The sequence below is a fragment of the Cibotium barometz genome, chromosome 55 (assembly GCF_041138505.1).
Source record: "Cibotium barometz isolate CiBa-2024 chromosome 55, ASM4113850v1, whole genome shotgun sequence".
In the NCBI taxonomy this organism is placed as follows: Eukaryota; Viridiplantae; Streptophyta; class Polypodiopsida; order Cyatheales; family Cibotiaceae; genus Cibotium; species Cibotium barometz.
The window spans coordinates 4,320,999-4,337,605 of record NC_141100.1 but is presented as its reverse complement, the minus strand read 5'-3'; positions in this window follow the sequence as shown (position 1 = coordinate 4,337,605).

The window sequence follows — 16,607 nt, the reverse complement described above, 5'->3', positions numbered from 1 at the left end:
TTTGCTAACGAAGGTCATTAGCAAAGGGCCCAAAAGATGTCCAAAGGTTTCTTGATGTAAAGGGGGTATTTACAGGGGTTGAAGAGAAAAAGGGTATGTTTTATGAAAATTCCACAAATAAGGGATTTTTAAATAGTCCTTAAACGCACATGATACATATGGTTTACTTATAGCGAACCCCCTGAGATGCAATCCCAAATCAACAAAAGTAGCTTGCATAAACAAGCTACCTCACATGTTGCCACCGTAGCTCCTTTGTACTCTACCTCTATACTCGACAAGGCAACTTTGACTCCTTGCTGCTCCATGTCATGACATCACTCCCTAATGAAAACATAAATCCAGTGGTAGATCTCCTATATGAGATGCTACCTACCCAATCTACATCTATGTATCCATATAGCTCCAATGGTACACCTATTGCATAAAAGAATGCATAACCAAAGTGTACGTCGCATAATGTCAAAATGTGGTTTGTGTGTCACCTGCATAAACTGGGTCTCTAAGCCAACAATGTAACTCAAATCTGGCCTCTTGATCGTGACATAGACCAAACTCCCCACCACCACAATCGTTTTGTACATAGTGGGGTCCTCCACCCAACACATAACCTGCATCCACACTAAGCTTGCCATTTTGATCTAATGGCACCGAGATTGGCTTACAAACAATAAGCCATCCCATACTTGGACAACATGTCCAATACATATTGTCTCTGTGATAGCCAAATACCATCAGGTGTGCGAATGATCTCGATGCCCAAAAAGTAGTGCAAATATCCCAAATCCTTCATGTCAAACTTCTTTTTGATTAGAATACTTTTCACATGCTCAATCTCTCCCAAGTTGTCACCCCCCCACAATAATATCATATACATAGATGGTGATGATCACAATAGCCTTGTCACTCTTGCGCACATACAAAGAGTTATCTGCATCTGCCATATGAAAACCAATAGTGACAAGATACCCAACAATCTTGTTATGCCATGCTTGTGGAGCTTTCTTCAGCCCATACAAGTTCTTAGGAAGCTTATATACATACTTTGGGTGAACTGTATCCTCAAGACCAGGTGGCTAATCTATATACACTTCTTCTTGCAAGTTACCATGTAAGAACACATTTTTTACATCTATCTAATGTAAAAACCAACCTTTGGCTACAGCCACTGTAATCACAGCTCTCATAGTGGACAAATGTCTCCTCATAATCAATCCCATGTGTGAAAAGATGCAGGGGGGAAGAGAGCTTGAGCTCTTGCAAGCACACACACACACTCACAAAACCCTAATAGAGAACACACAAGGTGAGAGGCTGAAAATCTTCTTCTTCTCTACTCAACACTCAACACACCATACACAAGAATAAGAGTACACACAATATGAAAGGTACTCAACCAAATACATACACGGGTTCTCTATAGTGTGAACCCGACTAAATGAGCTGGCGCTATAACTATGCCAGTCTCTAGAGTGGCTGTCACATAGCCTGTCATCCCACTGGCCGCATATCACCCAAGATCTCACCAACCATGCCAGTGGTGTAAGTGCGGGGCCTATCCCCCAGGCGGGTCATCAGTGTCCACCGCCTCACTAGAGCTCGATATCTCAACAATGTGTCTACGCATATCCTCTAGCTACAAATCTAGCCTTGTATATCTACTTATGCTACCATCACTGCTATGTTTCAACACAGTTGTTGCGGACTAAATAGGTAATATTTCTTAAAAATGAGAAACATTTGGCATCTTTCAAAGATTCAATAAAAAAAGTTAAACATGCTAAAATAAAGACAATGTTTATTATTTCCATCTTCAATCCATTAAAAAAATGATACAACTGTAAAAAGAAGCTATTTTCTAAACATATAGCTTATGGCATAGTTATGGTTCCTCATAATCATTGCTACACCATCACTAGTTGATGCTCCTTTCCCCCTGAGAAGGTAGACGAGGCATCCTCTACTTCACTATCCACAAATACATTTTTTTTCTTCTATGTGTACACTTGAAGCTTAGACTTCTTGGATCATCTACCATGTTAGGCATGATTGAGGATGTGCTACATAAAGGTTAATGTTTTGTATCAAGTTGATGAAAAACATCAACTCTTAGCTGAGAAGTTCTTACTCAACATTAAGTTGACTGCAAATGTTATAGTTAAAACATGCTTACCATGTATAGTAACCAGTAGGATTTGAACCTAAGTCCCTGCGATATTTTACAAAAAAGTATTTTGGAAAGTATAAACTTTTGTTTCCTAAAGCGAGCTTTTGCATGCTTTCTAAACTCATTTAATAACTAAAATTTTCATTTAACCCCTTTTTGTCACATCAAGGACACATCTTCTTTAAAAATGAGTGTAATTATTTTTCAAAATTATACAACTTTTAAATTGCTTATTAATGATATTTTAAAATTCATTTGTACGTAATGAACTCTTTTTAAAAAAGTATATATTATAAATTAAGAAATTGTGATACTCAAGAGTATTAAGATAATAACTATATGAAGATAACAATTTTGTAATATAATCATATAAATAGTTTTTTATGGTGTCTAACAGTCATGCAGGCACCTCGTTGAGTGTCAGCTCATGTTGAGCTTGACATCTCAACAACAAGGTGCCAGGCTGGACAACCGACGAGCTAGAATGACAACGGAGCGTCAGAGTCGTGGCCAGGTTTGACGCATTTAACACCGCGGTGTTTTGATATTTTGAATCAAGTTGATGTAAAACATCAACTTTATATGCAAAACATCAACTTTCTATGCAAAATATCAACTTTTTTACAATACTATGTTTTGTATCAATGTTATGCAAAACATCAACTTCCCACAAAACTTAATGTTTTGCATCAACTTTGATGCAAAACATCAAGTTTTGTGAAAAAGTTGATGTTTTGCATCAAGTTGATGCAAAACATCAACAAGTTGTCACACAACTCGATGTTTTTCATCAAAGTTGATGCAAAACATCAACTCTACCACAAAACTTGATGTTTTGCATCAAGTTTCAAATGCTCCGAAGAAGAAGAAAGTTGGAGGATCAGAGGTCAATTTTCACAAACAACCTCGTTTGGTGATTCCGTCCACGTTGACATGCTTAGATGACCTATTCCACAAATTTTGCGTACCCACACGACTATGTTTTGATGCGATGTGTAGATGTCACAAAGCGATTTGTTGCATCAGCTAATCGGTTTGTGGCGTCTGCACATCGCATCAAAACATAGTCATGTGGGTATGCAAAATTTGTGGAATAGGTCATGTGAGCATGCCATTGCAAACCAAATCACTCAAACAAGCCGTTTGTGAAAATCGACCTCCGATCCTCCAACTTTCTTCTCCGAAGCATTTGAAACTTGATGCAAAACATCAAGCTTTGTGGTACATCAAGTTGTGTGAAAAAGTTGATGTTTTGCATCAACTTTGATGTAAAACATCAAATTTTAGGGGCTATTTTTTCTTAACTTTGAAATATTTTTACATTTTTTATGAGAATAATTTTTACTTTTATCACCAATAAATCTGTAAAAGCCCATTCCAAATAGTAGATAGTAGCCAATAAAATCTCAATTTTTTTAGAAAAAAACCTTATAGATCATAGGATTAAAGAAAAAATATGCCTAGGATAAGGTGATATAGGTAGAATATAGGTTTAGAGCTAAGGACCTAAAAAACACATATGGTTGCAACCTTTGACTACAAATTTGAGAGGAGGTCATTAAAACAATTGCTTGTCTATGTAACCATGTAACCATGTAACCTTTGTATCATAAATAATATCGCTACATAGTAGATGCCAAAAATTCATGATAACAGAAGAGCTAGATGAGATAATCCATGATGACCTATAATTCAGTGGTTTTAATCCAGATGTGCAAGGCTCCATTGATTTGGAAAACCACGAGTCGATTGATTCGCTAATCCTGGTTTTTGTTCTATAATTTAATTTTAAAGTTGCAGAACTATTAGCAAATACACGTGGTGGGAGCATCTATGTCGAGGAGGGGGGTGCATGTGAGCTTGGACTCTTCTACGATGTCCTCTTGATCCATGGAGCATGAATCTGGTGAGGCATGGACATACTATGAGCAGAGAGTTCCATGTTGGCATGGAAATTGTTGAGGAACTCACCAACATACATGACGATAATGTTGTATCTGTAAGCTAGAGTTTGGAGGGTGTCATGATGCATCAGTACAAGGAGAGACATGATCAGCCTATGGTAAGAAATATTTCTTTTTCTAAGCATTCTACATTGACTTGTTCAAATTATATATGATCTTGATAGACAAAGTGATATGTAACATGCATCTAGGTACATTGATCATGGCCAAATCTAGTTGTACATCTTTTTGATGATGATGATGGATTTTATGGTCTTGATCGATCTATGCTTCCTTGTATACATGCCACAATCAAGATATTCTTCAGTTAACAGATGGTGGCATGTGCACACCAATTACCTCTTGGGTCTGAGTCTGAGACGTCTGGCACTCATTCCTTACCCCAATCGCCTACTGCCTGTCATAGAGACATAGAATCCCAAACATTATAGTGCTTTGATAGGAACATCACTTCCAGCTGATGGAGAGGTTTTGAGTTTCTAGGGTGCTCGTTATGTAATTGCACTATCTATGATTGCTGTAGAGGGGTTCTCTCTACCGTGCAATATAGTGCTCATAGAGTACTACCAATCAACAAATGTATTGAGAAACACAATGTCAATCCGAGGACTCAACCCGATTAGTGCATGAAGGCTTATCCCTTGCGGGGGGAGAGCTCACATACACAAACCACCACTTGATGATTCAACCATTCAATCACCTCAATCAATCTCTCAATCCCTTAAACCCACTACACTAATCAAGAGAACAAGCAATGCATGGCAATCTCTTAATCCCATTCAAACATTGATTAAATCTTAGCTTTCCCTAATGCTAGCAAACCCATAAGTGTGCATCTACTAATCCACAAGCTTAAGCAAGCATAGAATGTAACATTCACAAACCCACAAGCTCATAGAGAGAGTCTATCCCATGAATAACTCATTGCCAATGAAGTGGGCAAGAGCTTGCATCAATGGAGACTACACACACACACACTACAAGCATGCAGCATACACAAGAGAAAGAAAGAAGCATTCAACTAATCATAGATTAATCTACTAAGAGAATGAAGTGGAGCTATACTCATTGGAGCTTGATGCTCATTAGAGTACAATAGAGAGAGAGTTAGAGAGTTGCCATAGCTTGAGAGCTCAAGAACTTTACTCAATAGCTTATGAGAGAATGGCCAAAAACGTCCCCTTTCTTTAGCTAACATCTCTTCTATAGAGATGTCACTAACCCTAACCCTAGGTCTCTTTCACACATGGGCGGACAACCCCATAAGTGAGCCTTGCTTAATACACTTAGAACTCTCATTTAGAACCCACATTGGCCTAAAACGATTTACATTGCACTTCGGCACAAAAATATAGAAAAATTATGTGCGTCTTTATGTTCCCATGGCTACAATCCCGCTCTCTCGCATTAATTGCTTCTGGCCTCCTTCCATAATCCGTGTTCCTGTGAGTGTTCCCCGGTAGGTGGACTATTGGGGTGTGTTTGTATGCTCTTGTTTAGCTGAGATCTCTGTAAAATGTCTTATTAACAAACAAGAAAAGAAAAGAATAAAATTTGTTATTGGTGCCAATCACCGAATATAGCCGAGGGGAAAAACGTGTCCACTTCTGCTGGAAAGATGGTATCAATCACTTCAGGATGCAAGGACAACCCTATACAAAAGCCGGCCTCTAGAGAAGGTGGTAGAGGAAGGAGTGCTTCCTCGCTAAAATATGGCATTGGTTCTATGGGAAGGTTAAGCAGACAATTCCGATTTTGGAATTTCTCAATATAGGTGCTCATAGTGATCCAAATTTGACATGTTGAGGCTGGGGGAAGAAGGGCTTGCAAGATAGGTTGTTGCAAGTCATTTATGCATGTATCCCTCCATTGTTGTGCTTGAACCTCCTCAGGTAATCTACGTTGATTTGGTCCTCGGTCTGGTACTCTCACATCAAGAAGGTTATGGCGTTGGGGTGTAATTCCCACAATTTGTTTCATTAAACCCGTGCCATATCGTCGAAAGTAAGAGCGGCATAGCCAACAAATGTGTGAAGCTTCCCCTAATACGAGTCGTGCACACTCTTGACAATGTGGAAATGGATGATGCTGTTGATAGAATAAAGTGACAAAGTGATGCCCACAGCAAATTTCACCTAAGGGAGCATAAAAGTACCTAGAATGAGTTTGAAAAGGAGGAGCACTATAACCCCCGCGATGTTCAGGTTGAGTACTATAAGGGTCAATGCGCATGGTGGACATGTATCTTGCCAAGTATCCATCAGGAGGTATCTGGGCGTAGAACAGTGAAATTTAGAAACTTCAAACTTTATACACTCATATCCATCATTACAATCCCTATAAAAAACAATGTAGATAAGATCATCTCAAAAAGAACACAATCCTGTAAAGGCATAAGGAACCACATTAGTAAAAGTGAGACTATTCAAACACTGATCTACCAAAGAGCTTCAATTGTAGTGTAATGCCTTACCTTTGGTTTTGGGTATGTCCTTCTTAAGAGGTGGGAAGGATAGCAATTGTCGAGAAATTTGAGCAAGATAAGAGGATTTAGGCAGTGAAGTGCTAGAATCTATGCTCAAAGGAGACTCATGTAAAGTTGGATTTGTCTTAGGTACACAAGTTGATGGTGGAAGTGTGTAACAAGAAGAAGTTGGGACAACTGGTGATTCAATACATGTTTGGGAAAGGTCAACACAAGGAGATTTGTAGGTGCTATCACAACCACCTATCCTATCTTGAAGAGGTTGTGTTGATTTCCTTTGCACCCACTGATACGAAAAACCAAGAGTGGCTTTTGGAATCTTATTTTGATACACTCTTCTGGCTCTAGCAAACCATGGCATTTGGGAAGCCAAAGTGCTGTTGCACCCTCATAATAGCCTTGTGCTTTAAGAACATGCTTTGGGACCCAATGAGTCACAATCTGAGGCTTAGGCTTGGAAAAGATATGCTTTTTAGGAGGTTTAGCAACTAGGCTAGATGGTACAAGTTTGTATGCATCTTTGGGTAGCCAAATTGACAATTCCTTCTTGCCTGGCCTTCTTTGAGCAGTGACTAGAGTAGTTGGAACATGCCAGCCATGGCCCTCATTTGAGGACTCATCAATTATCCACATCATTTGTCTTGGAGCTTGAAGAGCAGATGTTGAAATTGGGTTGTGTAAGGTAGAACGACCACCCTTTTGACATGATAAAACTCGTGGAGCAGCAGATCCCAAGATGCAATCAGAATCAATTTGCAATTTGTATTGTCTATTCTTCCAATCTAATGAACAATTGGTAGCACTTAACCATGATTGACCAAGAACAACCTCTACCACTGCCTTGGACTTACTAGCCACATAAAAGGGAACTGACATCTGGTGATCCTGAATGGACGTCATAATGACACATTTTTCCTCTATAGGGTTATCTTCACCTGAGAAGCTTCGTAAGTCAATAAGAATGTGCAAAAGTGTTGGTTGTCCCAAGGGCTACCCATGTGTCAAATGAGAGAACATTATAATCTGCACCAGAGTCGATTAAGGTAGAGACAAAGTAGGTAGTCTCATAAAGATGAAGACACACGTGAATATTGAAAGGATAGACATATTGTTCATCAGTAGCCAACTGTAAGGTCAACACAGAAGCCTTGCGACGCTCCTTGCCTTTTGCAACTCTAGAGACTTGAGTTTTTGTTTTGGTCTCTTTGTTTTTTTGCGATTTTTGCTAATAGTTTTTAGCTTTTCTCCTGGTTGGAATCCATCTGATCGTTTTACTTGGTCTTTGATACTATCTTGTGCTTGGACATAGTATAGATATCCATTCTTTCCTGAGAAGTGAGGTGGTGGTTGAGAGTGTTCATTCTTACACTCCTCGTCTTCTTTTTGTATTCTCTCACGTCGTTCCCTCTCATCTTGTTTATGGATTCTCTTATGGCTCTTACAGCATTTATGTTTAGGTCGGCTTTCGAGGGATCTCTACTTGAACCTCCCTTCCTCTCAAGAGTAGGCGTGCCTTTCCTAACTCTTCCTCGAGGATTATCACATCATCATCAAAATCAGAGTCCCATCCATCTTCCTTATCAGAGCATCATTAGCAGATTCGAGTGTTCAATCCTCCACTGAGACTTCCTCTACATGCAGTGCTATTGTGGATGCATCCCCATAGTACAAATCATCTAGAAGGTCACGTGGTTGTACCATTCATATAGGAATAATGTCATATCCATCTGAGTCACAAAATTGAATTGGCTTAGGTAAAGCACATGTCGATAATGTTGCAAGGACATGACTCCATTCTAGGGGATCAATTAAGTGCTCAGGGAAGGGTTGTGGAATGTATGCCTCATTTGATACACTTCGATTACCCTTAAGTCTCTGAGTGTTGAAATCCTTACCTGAGGCTCCACACATCCACAGATCTTCTCGCCCATCTGACAAAGTAACTCTTGAGCCCTTAGATGAAGCAGAATCAAACTCATCTATATTGGAGACCTTGTTACATCACGATATGAGTGATTCTTTAGGTTGACCCTTGTGATGACAGAATCATGTCGGAGGTACAAATAATTGTATCCCCAATCTTGAATCATTTGAAATTGTCGCATGAATGGTCTACCCAATATCACTTCATAGTTTGGATGCTTTCCAAAATCCACTACTGCAAATGTGTGCTCATATTCAATCCCACATGTGGTGACCAATATGTTCTCTAGCAGCCCAATGGGATGTTCTAAGCTTCCATCTGCTAAATCCACTACTGCAAATGTGTGCTCATATTCAATCCCACATGTGGTGACCAATATGTTCTCTAGCAGCCCAATGGGATGTTCTAAGCTTCCATCTGCTAGCTGCAAGCGCATCCTTGTACTCCTAATAGCTGGTTTGTCCCACTTTTCCCAAATGGACCTTGTCACAATGCCCACTCCTGCACCACTATCATGTATTGCAGTTGAAGCTACTTTTCGCACTTCTAATGGGAGGGTAGCATTTCCCTGATCGTCCTCACAAAATTTTCCTACTTTGTTGATAGGAACTGGCATAACATGCTTTGTCTCAGGGTGTATAGTACCTTTTGTAGCAATACCTGCTCTGACAAAAATGTGGCAATATCATTCCACAACTCTGGTCGAAGCTTTATCAAATCAAGCAAAGGTAAGGTACAAGCCACTGGTGCTGACAAAATAGCTTGCACGATACCCATATCCATCTCCTTTGTCAACCTTCTATGCATGGAGGGTATCCTCAAGGTTTGAGAACAGTTCTCATATTCTCCCAAATAAGATGGTAAGGTTTTCATTGTATGCTTACTTCTAGGAGAAACAATTGTTTGAACTTCCTCCTGGATGCTTGGGTGTCTAAAGTTGTTTTTTGTGCCCCTGGTAAAATCCACTTCAGAGAATGGAGGTGAAATAATAGAGGACATATTCTCATTAACTTTCTCATGAACTGCTGCCCACATCTCATTTGCCTAGCATCAATAACTTCATCATTGCATGAGAAGGCAAGACTAGGTGGTGGCAGAATGCCTTCTTTCAATGGGGTGTCAATTGGTGCAGACTTCTCGCTTATGAGCTTGTGAGATCAGCTCACTTTTCATTTCCCAACTTGATGACACTTCTGGTATGGTTTCTAATGTTGGCTTAAGAGAGGTGGCCCCCCGAGGGATAGGTGGAGGTGGGCCCTCAAGTATTGATTGAGCTTCCCTAATGAGTTGCTGATGTACAGCTAGATTGATCTTCTCCTCACGAGGGTTTGGGTATTCTTGAAGCTTCTTGGGTAGCTCAAATAAAGCTGCAATGCGACTTCTATGAGCATCAATGATGGCATCTAGAGTCTCATTCACCTTATCCACAAAAATAGAACCCCCTGAACTATCCTGTTGTAATAGCCTCATCTTGTTTAGCACTAGGCCCAGGTTGAGGTTGATGCTCTTCATGCACTTCTTGGGATGTAAAAGCTTGATCCTTCATGTTTTGTTTAGAGACTTCTTGAGAACTAGTGGATGCACTCTTAGTTTGCTTGTTGCGGTTCTTTTTCCTCCTAGTGTCCTTTTTCTATTGGAATGTAGGGTCTTGTCCACTAGATTTGCCTTTGCATCCCTAGTTTGAGGTGTCTCATCAGTCTGCATTTCGGCATTTCGTGTCTGTGATCTAGTCATGACTTTAAGTGGCACGACATCCTCATTCTCTGATGAAGGTGGCGATGGAATTGCCTCTATAAAGTTGAGTGAGACCTTTGGTTGAGAGGTGCCTTCCTCATGTGGTTTCAACAGCAAAACAATCCTTTGGAAAGTGTTCTACACAACACCCTAGACAATATCTTTCAATTGGTGAAAAATGTGGTACTGTTGTATTGGATCGAGCTGCTTGCCTTTGGCGATGTGGACAATCACGAGCCCAATGGGGTTCTTCGCACTCATAACAGGGGCCCATTAGTTTAGCTTCTACTTTCCTTTCCTGCCACCATTGACCTGAGGGGCCTGGAGTCCTAGGTTGGTAGCCGCCTAGCAACATCAAAGAATTTTATTCCCCGACAGCGGCGCCATTGTAGAGCGGTTCTCTCTACCGTGCAATATATTGCTCATAGAGTACTACCGATCAACAAATGTATTGAGAAACACAATGTCAATCTGAGGACTCAACCCGATTAGTGCATGAAGGCTTATCCCTTGCGGGAGAGCTCACATACACGAACCACCACTTGATGATTCAATCATTCAGTCACCTCAATCAATCTCTCAATCCCTTAAACCCACTACACTAATCAAGAGAACAAGCAATGCATGGCAATAGGCTCTTAATCCCATTCAAAAATTGATTAAATCTTAGCTTTCCCTAATGATGCCAGCAAACCCATAAGCGTGCATCTACTAATCCACAAGCTTAAGCAAGCATAGAATGTAACATTCACAAACCCACAAGCTCATAGAGAGAGTCTGTCCATGAATAACTCATTGCCAATGAAGTGGGCAAGAGCTTGCATCAATGGAGACTACACACACACACACTACAAGCATGCAGCATACACAAGAGAAAGAAAGAAGCATTCAACTAATCATAGATTAATCTACTTCAATGATGCTAAAACAGATTAACATAATGAAGTGGATCTATACTCATTGGAGCTTGATGCTCATTAGAGTACAATAGAGAGAGAGTTAGAGAGTTGCCATAGCTTGAGAGCTCAAGAGCTTCACTCAATAGCTTATGAGAATGGCCAAAAACTTCCCCTTTCTTTAGCTAACATCTCTTTTATAGAGATGTCACTAACCCTAGCCCTAGGCCTCTTTCACACATGGGCGGACAACCCCATAAGTGAGCCTTGCTTAATACACTTAGAACTCTCATTTAGAACCCACATTGGCCTAAAACGATTTACATTGCACTTCGGCACAAAAATATGGAAAAATTATGTGCGTCTTTATGTTCCCATGGCTACAATCCCGCTCTCTCGCATAAATTGCTTCCGACCTCCTTCCATAATCCGTGTTCCCATGAGTGTTCCCGTGGAACAATTGCCAATGGGGGTTGAGGTATTTCTATTACATTTACATGTCTTAGTTCACTGTAGGGTCACTCTTATGAAATTTTTTGGACCTATCTATTCATGGGGTCCATGGCATCAGCTTTCTCACTGCACCAGGAGTATGGCCACATATGGTCTATGTGCTAATGCTGCCTCTCTCACTAGAAGAGGAATTACCCATAATGAATCAGAGAGAATGTATATCGATGGCAGACCTTATACTCAAGGAAATATATCAAGGCTAATCAACAGTAGGAGAGGAAGGAATGAAATCAAAAAAGAAAATTATATTCTTTTATGATGTAAAAATCATCAATTTTAATAACTGAGTTATTTCCACTTGGAATCTTAAAATTTTGAGACAAAATTTGGAATCTGCATGATTTCACCCTAATATAGGATTTTACAGCACTCAAAACACACACCGGATCAAGCCTCTATGTAAATTTTTAGTTACTTCAAAAGGCCAAATTGGCCTATGAGACTAAACTGTTTACAATGATATCCATGTTATATCTGATCATGGAAAATATAAATAGCATAACTGAAAGAAATATCTAGACTAAGTAGGTACAACATTTGATTTTGGTGATGTGTGATCACCACAGTGTACTCCTGGTAGGTGGTGACACACCATGTAGAATGTCAAGCATGGGGAACTCTAAGGCGGGTGAGATGAGGCATACTAGTTCCACCGGGTCCATTGGTTGAGAGAGAAAGGCCAGGTGTCGTGTTATAGTATGTCTCTGATCTACCTTTATTGCCTAGAGGGAGGCATCAAAAATGCTGGTGATCATGGCCTGACGAGGGTGGCGTACAGGGGGGACAAACATCCTTGAGAAGAAGCTCCCTATGTCTGTGCTCCTCCATATCAATCCTAATGGCATGTGACATGTGGAAATCCATGTAGATGGGTCTACGGATGAAGCCATCCTCACTGAGCTTGAGAAAGTGATCGCCTGTAGATGGCCATCCTAGTGCCAAACTCCTCTGTTGGTGTGATCTAAGTATCCTATACGTGTTTTTTAAAGAGGTATAATTGGGTGGGCTAGTTGATCTCCTCATCTGTGTTCCACAAAAACAAGGAGGTACGATCATATTGCAAAGGTGGAAGTTGGTGCATCTGTAGACCATGTAATGTGAAGTGAAACACTGAGAGACACTAACAAACCAAGACTTATCTCCCTGCCGTGAGGACTCCATGGCTAATCTAGGGTATCTATGTGGGATTATCTTGTGTATTTGACTGATGTATGTGATGGTCTGAAAGAGAGAATCCACCACCATTGGCGGTGCTGCAAACTCCTCCCTAATGATAGTATGTGATACTAACGGTGGTTTGCCTCGGATCATAAGTGAGAACATCATGACCTGGGGGTCTCTAAATCTTTTTCCACATCTCCTTGAAATCTTTTCACCCCAAAAGGCCATACATCAATGCTGGGGGGAGTAATGTGTCCAAGAGCCAAGACTTCGTCCCCTCGACTCCTCGAAGTGTGTCTGGAGCACTATCACTCGAGGAGAGCTAGAGTTACATATCCTCATGTGAGGCAAGCCTCTGCCTTTGAATTATCTTCATCTGGCCCGAGAGTATAAAGGAATACTTGGGGTATTGGCAGAGTATTGATGACCTTTGTGAGCATAGCATTTTCCTACATGATATCTTGCAACGCTTTGCTACCCCCCCTCTCTCTCTCTCTTTCTCTCTCTCTCTCTCTCTCTCTCTCTCTCTCTCTCTCTCTCTCTCTCTCTCTCTCTCTCTTTATTTGGATTATTTTGGACTAAAAAAGGACCCTCCAAGAAGAGCCATGTCATCACTTTTCTAGAGAAAAGGGGGTGGTGGACCTCCACATGTGGTATACAATTGAAATTCCCTTGAAAATTTGACTCTAAATCTACCACCTCCGATAAATTTTGAGTTTATATGGTCAAGTTATGACTTACCCATTAAAAGGTAGATTCCAATGATTTTGTGAAACCCATGTTATGGATGGCAACATCAGTAACATTGGTGTCACAATCATTGTTGTAATCTTCCTTTTAGTGGGAAAGGCCAATAACACAACCCTCCCCTTAGTGACGGTCCCGAAATGACAAGTTTTTACAAAAGTGTCATTTATGTGATGACGAATGTCATATAAACAACATTTATTTGAGCATGAAAACACTACGTCACATGAACCGTCACTTTTTTACACGTAACTTTTATGTTTTTGATACGACGCTCATAGAGCGATGCCTACAAACTACAATGAGTTGCATAAACCATGCTACTTGATGAACGTCGATTAAGGGATGGCCTCTAGTATTATAAAAAAAACTCAAAAAACAGATGGCTCCTACAAAATTGCTAGAGCCATCTACGCTTTAGATTGTGTTTGTCCACGCCGCCATCCTCAGCCCATCCAAGCCTCCTTCCTACATGCCAGGTCAGTTCATTTGGTCATAACAATTACACTTACCATTGCAACATGGGGAAAGAAGAAGACTGCAGATGGTAATGTTTCATTCAAATTCAATGAGTTCAACAACATTTTTGTTGAATTGCAAAAGCTACAAAAGGCAATGATATTGTTCTATATGGGTTACCTTCTGGATGTAAGTATCACAAGTAACCTTGTATGCATTAGGTCTATGCTCATTTACAGGGAACAACTTAACATTTTGTTTGATTTTTGTGTTCTTTAGGTTCCAAGGTCTCCTGTGCTGAAGTTGGATGAGTGCCAGATTGTGAAGGGAAAAAGGCTAGAGAGAATGAGTGTCACACTCATGAACCACGCTATGGCAGCAGCCTTTAAGTCTCCATGTTATGTGTTCAATCAGAGAAAGTTAGGAGCATTTGAGGTTCCCAAGGAGACACACGAGGTGCTATCATGGGTCTTTGCGAGGTTGCCTTTGGGTTAGTGATGTGATAAAGTCACAAATAGGGGGTGAGAAGCTAGATGTTGATGGTTTAGGGAGAATTGATGTTGATTGGCATCTTGGCAGGGATCTGAAGACAATAAAGTGTATGTTGGGATGCACTTAAGATGCAAATAGGGCTCACCCTTGCCCTTGGTGCATGCATGGATTGAAAAAAAAACTAAGAAGAAATGTAAGGGGACGGCCAATGGTGAAGAGGAATGCGAGGAAACATGAAATTGTGAGGGAGAGTGGGACGGTGGTGTTCTTTCATCACCTATGTTGGTGCCTCTAAATAGGGACTTAAGGGATAATAGTTGGAAACCCATAATTCCTTTCCCTCTTAGGAATGGTCACTTTTGTACTTTTCATGCTTTCATGCATATCTTTGACCGCCTCTTAAAGTGTCACATAGACTATGCGTTCACTATGCCCAATAAAATTCAACAGGATGAGGCGATTGCTAGATTGGAGAAGACCTTAAATGACATTGGTTGCCATGGGGGCAATGTGGAGATACGAGTTAATCAAAACACCTCTAGAGTTTCACATATGGTTTCTCAAAAGGTTTCAATGAGTGTAGGCAAGGCGAGAAGGTTTCACGGGAAGCCTTGCAAACAAGCAAGACAAGGTTGAGAGATATGCACATAGGCAACACGTCGAGGAAGGTGAAAATGTTCTGCGAAGAGATGGGAGCTGTGGAAAGACCTTTGTGCTTGTACTACTTTGAACTGCTTGGATGCAAACATTGTTGTTTTGCATGAGCCAGTGTGGGCAAATTTCAATAAGGTAGTGTGGTTGATGAGTCAAAGCAGTATAACAGACGAAAATCGTAAATTTTTTTAAGGAAAGTTGAAAAGCTTCATTGAAGCCGTGGTCCGTACATGGGGTGAATTGAATATTGTGCATTACATGGTAATATAATGCTTTTAAAGGTTTTGCAAAACAAATTTCTTCTTGTAATGCACTTTTCGTGAATGGTGGTTTTGTTTGGTATTTGCAGCACATCTTGTACGCTCATGGTGGATATTTCATGAACTCCTATGGCTCCCTTGACATGTGGAGCACCAAGGAATGAAGAAAAGTCATTACCGTGCAAGGAGAGTCTATTTCAAGAACACAAGACATGGAGGTGGCAAGACTCGATCAAACTATCTCAAAGAATTTTTTTTGGTTCTTCGATTATACCTTTGGAAGAAAACTTTCAAGGGAGGGCTCAAATGTCCAAATTGGCCCAAATTGCCAAAATGTAAAGTAAGGGTGAGAAAACAGCAAGGTGGAGGGTAGGGACAAGACCTGCATTTCATGTGACATGGAGGCTTATACGTAGGAGAGTTGGTAAAGTATGGGTCCCTATAGACTTGAATGAGGCCTAGGGTTGATGTGTAGCTGATCTATGGGGATACTATCTATTGAATGTAATCAGGTGTTATAATTGATAATTTGAATGGTTCTTTTTTGCCTAGTATGCAACCATGTTATCTTTCGTGTTAAAAAACCCATTTTTTTGGTGCGTGACATTTTTCTAAAAACTAGGGTTTCGTGTAATGATTATGTTGGCCACTATAAATGAGCACCCTCTCTCTTTTTGTCTATTTTGTACAAGCACTTTGAGAGCACACAAGCACTCAACTCCTTATGGGCACAATCATTGCTTCCAAACTCACACGATACCTATTCTCTATCGAGGTCGCCATGCGACCTGATGAGGATGCTCTCTCAGCCCAGGAGCTAGAAGTTAGGGATTTGCACAACCTTGCCGTGCGCCCAGATCGACAATTTTGTTTTTGCATGTAGCATCCGTAGGGATCGGTTTTCTATGCTGAACGGGAGGCCATGTAATGACCCCTCCATACCACCACAAGCTCACCGCACGAGGGCGTTGCGGTTTGCTAGGAACATTGCAGAGCATTGGCAGTCTATGGTGTAAATTCTATTGCGGTTTCCTTGGTTTCAAGGACCGTGAAGTCATGCTTCAATACCAATTTTGTTAGATTGATATACTTCCCTTGCTGCTATGCTTTATTGAAAGCGAGGAAGATTTGTAATATCTTCAAATATATAT